This window comes from Poecilia latipinna, unplaced genomic scaffold (genome assembly GCF_001443285.1).
Source record: "Poecilia latipinna isolate Pla-1442-1.1 unplaced genomic scaffold, P_latipinna-1.0 Scaffold2230, whole genome shotgun sequence".
Classification (NCBI taxonomy): domain Eukaryota; kingdom Metazoa; phylum Chordata; class Actinopteri; order Cyprinodontiformes; family Poeciliidae; genus Poecilia; species Poecilia latipinna.
The window spans coordinates 51,787-57,492 of NW_015114846.1; positions in this window are offsets into that span (position 1 = coordinate 51,787).

Consider the following 5,706-nt stretch of genomic DNA (forward strand, 5'->3'; position numbering starts at 1 on the left):
ATACAAAAAAAGACACATTTAAAAGTTATTATCATTAAAACACACCTTTCAGGCCCTGTTGGGAGTCATAAGAAAGCAGATTTAGTATTTAAAAGTACACGTACAGAACATCAGAAATAAGTGAAAGAAAACATAAAATACGAAGACAAAGCTTAACACACAACAATCTGAAGGAAATAAATACTCAAAATAAAACATAATTAAATTATGTTGACTTTAGTCATTTCTTAAAATGTTGATGTTTTATTTTAGTGGTAGTAATATTTGAAACCTGTATGCTTTTTAAATCTGCCTGAGTTCTGGAGGCCTGCAGGATCCGGGACTCAAATCAGAAAACAAAGAGTCCACTTCTTTTTTAGAGGGATTGTTGAACTCAGAGAATCATCAGTCAGCCATGTCAGCTGATTTCTGTATGAAATATTGCAACAACTATTTCTTCAACACATAATGTGTCACAATTTGTGCACTTTTTAACCTTTCCTCTCAGCACTAATACATAGATCATGATAGAGGAGCACAGGTGGGCTTGTTGAATTAATGACTTAATGGGCTGCGTGTGGAAGAGAGCCAGGCCTCAACTAATTACAGTACAGTGATAATCAGTGAAGCCAGCCGTGCAGCTCACTGTGACCAAGGACAAAGACAGGAAGACGCAGCACAGTGTGCGCCTGCTGCAGCTGAGACGCTGCCTGTGCTGCTCACCTCATCACTGCTGTTGACTTTTTATGCTTCATTTCAGGCAACAGCAAGTCATTTATCATCTGTCACTAAAATTAAAAACAAAAATAATAGGACATGGAGCAGCGTGTGGCTCGGTCCAGTTTAAAAAACACCGGTTGTGTTCTCATCACTTCTCTGGTTGTGTGCAGACACAGTTGGGGAAAATGGCCGAACAGCAGGAACAACAGTTGTGAGAGATTATTACCATATGAAGCTCATCACCATGAAGGCAGATGTCGCTTGGAGTGAAATTTTTCCCTCGATTGTCTTGTAGTAGCAGGAATGCATGAGGTAGAAATCTAGGTAAGAAGTCTCGTATCTGATGCCTTTTCTTGTTTTACCCATTTATGTAAAATTATGGTTTAAATCTGGGAGAAACAGAAAATCAGAGACCAACCACATAATGATTAAAGTTTCTTATTTGCGTCAGAACTCAGCATGTGAATCCAGCCTGCTGCTGCTGCTCACTGTCTGCCAAAAGTCATTGTAAAAGTAATTTCATCACATTACTAATACACACTTTATTGTATTTTATTGGTATTTTATGTGGTAGAAAAACACAATGTAGCAAAGGAAGGAAAATGATTCAAGGTGTTCAAATCTTTTTACAACAGGAGCATCTAGTTTACATACTTCAGATCAACATTAGATTCTTTTTCTTCTTTTGCTCTTTCCTTTGTTTTGTGTTTGTATTTCCTATATACAAAATGTGCTATATAAATAAAATGACCTTTATCTTGACAATCAAATCTGAAAAGCGTGGAGTGTACGTGTTCAGCCTCTTGTTTATTTGAAGATAGCTTTTGCTTCAGTTGCAGCTGCAGAAGTTAATTTGTGATCATCAATCACAGGCTGATCATTTTCTCATTCTTCAAAAAGCCTCAGTTAAATGCGACAAAGAGTTCTGGATATCATTTACTAAAATCTACAGCAGATTTTCAGCTGGACTTTGATCAGTTTAGTAATCACTAGAGACAATGTGGTTTTGCAAAGAACAAATCATAAAAGTACAAATACAATTAAAAATATAAAAAATAACCACAACATGCACAATAAACCAAAACACAAATACTGATACTACATTCTTTATTTTGGTTTATCAAGACAACTTCTATATAAATCAGTCAATTACATTTTATTTGTATAGCACCTTTCAGCAACAAGACATTTCAAAGTGCTTTACATCATAACAGCACAAAAATACAAAGTCATAGAACATACAGACCACATTACATTTTGCACATCAGATAACTGATTAATGTTTCATGATTATGTTTCTAAAGCAGCTAAACAGCTGGTTTTTAGTCTAGATTTAAAGAAACTCAGTGTTTCTACTATTTTTCAGTTTTCTGGAAGTTTGTTCCAGATTTGTGGTACATAGAAGCTGAATGCTGCTTCTCCATGTTTGGTTCTGGATGCAGAGCAGAACCAGAACCAGAAGACCTGAGAGGTTCTGGTTTTAATGTGGTGCTGAACCGTTCAGCCATTTATAAACTAACAGTATTTTAAAGTCTGTTCTCTGAGCTAAAGACCTATGATAAAGACCATTCAATAAATTACAATATTATTGAAAATCCCATGTATTTTATTAACTTTCTCATTAAATGAGACACATTACATAAATCATTTACACATAAATGGATGCCTAAGCATCTATTTCTGATAATTATGATGATTTCTAATGAAAATGTGACATTTAAAATCATATTACATCAGACCAACAAAAAAAAGTATTTTTAAAACAGAAATGTGGGCTCAGTGAAAAGTATGGTTAATAAATACTTATTACTTTCAAAAGATACTTTTAATCTGACACATAATGTGACAGAAATCCTGATAAAATGCACTTTTGTGCATCTTTTTTTCTGTCTCTGCTGCTGCTGTTGCCTTGCAGCAAAAAGGATCCTGAGTGAGTCATTCTGCAATGAGTTTACATGTTCTTCCTGCATAGAAATGTGTGTTAGATTAACTGGTTTGTGTGTGTAGCCCTGTGGTGAGTCGCCAGCCACAGGGCTACACCTGATGACCAGGCGCTCAGGATGGGATGATCAGCTTTATGCATGTTGATTGTTTTTGCTCATCACTCTGATTTATGGACCGTCTCTGAAATCCTCTTACAACAGTAAATAAATGTTATTATTCCAGCATTTATTCTTTATTTTGTTGCTGCAGCTGCTGAGTCCTTCCACCAACCGGGGGCTTTCACACAGGTGGAAAACGTTTCTATCAGACAGAACAGGTGACCTGAAACAAACATGGGTCTGCACAGAAACCACAAGTCAGAAATTCATCTTGCTTCTGGTGACAGGATTCTGTTTCTAATAGCCTTTGCTTTTAGGAGGCTACAGGTTATGTAACCTTTGTTAACGTGGTGTGATGCCTGAGGGGTCAGGGGAGCTGATCCCTCTGATTAGTTTATCTGAAAAGTCAAATCAAGTGTTTCAGATTCAAGAATAAAACATTAAAATCCAAATGATCTGCTTTAAGTAAGCGACCCTAAACAAAGAGCTGGGTTCATTTCAGTAATAAGGCACTTTTCACATATTAAACTTTTCATTCTTGCCTGAAACAAAATCTGATTACCAACATGTTGAAGTAGTTATTCAGCTATTTTATTCATTACCTGTTCTGAAGAGAGAAAAAGGATCCTTCAGATAAATAACCTTTGGAGCAGTTCAGTGGAATAATGTACCTACATATTCCACATTTTTTAGCATATAATTTCCTAACTTCATTTACTGATTTTGGTGTGTTGGTGTCACATTTTTGTGCTTTCATTTGAGTCTCTACTGCTTCTAGAAACAAAGTGTTTAAAATAAAACATTCAGCTGTTTTCTGGCAGTAAGTTAATGATTTTTTACATTTCCAAGAAGTTTACCAGTGAAAGCAGATAACCTCCAAACAGCAGACTCTGCTCTGTAGGAGAGAAGCTGAAGAACTTTAAGTCATGCACTTTCCAGACTACTGTTATCAAAAATGACATTGTGGGCCTGGCGAAGGATCAAAGCCAGAGAGAAACTTTGTCATGAATTATTAATTCACCCTTGTGCTGCTGTTACTTGTCAGCTGTCAAATTAATGCCCTTCAAACAGCAGGAGTATATTTGAATCTGATGTCAAAAGCAGCGTCACACATTTCACTCTAGATTTGAACAAAAGAGCCGTCATCTCGCTCCATTTTTAAAAAAACTCAACATTTCTGCTTCTGTCATCACTTCCTATTGTCCTTCAAAACTTAATCATTGCTCTCTTGCAAACAGTGCTGACCACTGAAAAATCACAACTCATGCCGAGTTCTTCATCATGTCCAGTAACTTCAGGCTGATAAAGGCAACAAACAGGGTTTTTGTTTTGAGTCACAGGATGAAGTGAAACAAATTATTTCCATTTTCTTTCTGTGGTTCTTTAACAGCAGAGGAAGAAACTCTGGCTGGAACAAATGAACTGCAATCAAATTCAAGTAAAAGCTGAAACGAGTCGTTAAAGCACGTTAACCGTTGCTTCATCTCCAGAGAAGGTAAGTGGAAAAGATTTCAAGAACTCCCAGTAACATCTGCTGGTTGATTTACCTCTGAGTCCAGAAGTTGGTTCTTGGAGAGAAATCAAACCAGACTTTGTTCATTTTATAAGTTCAAGAAATCCTTTCTTTTTCACTTTGTCTTTTAAGTATCTGCTCATCAATGCTAATTCACATGCAAGTTCATAATGATGTTCATAATGAACCAGAAATACCTGGAAATAAAAATGTCTCATTGTTGTAAGAATTTGCTATTCTAAAAAATAATTTTCTGATGTAGAAATTTTCAGGGCTGGGACTTTAAGGCATTCATTTTGATTGATATAACATCAATTAATTCCAGTCAGTCTGCAGCTCTGACCTCCAGCTCTGATCAGAAAGATATAAATCAAAACTTTCCTCTTGTTCTATTCTTTAACATTTAATTTTACATCATTCAGCTCAAGACATAAATATTATTAATTGTTCCCAACAGACTGAGTTCCCACTTATTCTGCAACAAGCTACTTTCTAATCATGTTCTAGATAAATCATTTATTTTCCGCAGTTAAACAAGAATAAAATATCATCTGAACTCTAATTCTGAAATAAAATACTTTTCCACACACGACTGGATGAATACATTAAATATCCATCATGTTTGGAGCCTGTTGCTGTGTAAAAATGGGTTAATAACTCCAACAGTACGAGTTCAGTTTGACTCAGAACGACTTTTTAATTGGGTTCTCCCAGTCTTTGGTTCTCAGCTGGTTTTCATCAAGAAAAAGTCTTTGTGGGGTTCCACAGGGTCGGTTCCTGGTCCATTACTTTTCTACATTATGCAAACAAAACATCCATCACGTTAGTGACAGATAATTGTACATTTCTCATTTTGTTCCATCAGAAAACTAATGAGCTTGATCAAAGTTAGCGCCGGTTTTTCCTAAAACTGGCGTACTACAAACAAACGGATAAACAAAAATTCCAGCTTGAAATTTTTGTATGTAAAAAAAAGATTAAAAAACATGAAAATCTAAGTAATTAATTAATAGAAATAGATGCTTTAAATTTCTGGCTCTTCTTTGTTTAGTCATCTGAAAAGTGAGTCAGGATGAACCAGACCTGTGGAGGTTTGTGATCCTGATGTTTTACTGTTTTCTCTCTGTTTAAACTGAATGATATGAAGGAACCTGTGAGAAGAACAAAAGGCCAGGACGTCACCATAACAACGTCTAATTTCCCTTTGGGGTCAATGAAGTATTTTTTTTCTGGCCTGTTTTGTCTGTTTTAATGTCGAACAATAAGATAATTTTTGTTGTGGTTTTTCTAGCTTTTTTTTTCAGGCTTCCACTGTATGTTATGAGAGAAGCGGGAATAGGTGGGTAAAAAATCCCATCTGGTCTCAGGACGGATTTAGATCGCTGATGGATGAGCGCAGGGATGTCTGTGATGCATGACCTTGTCACAAAGCTTTGCAGATATCACACAGAG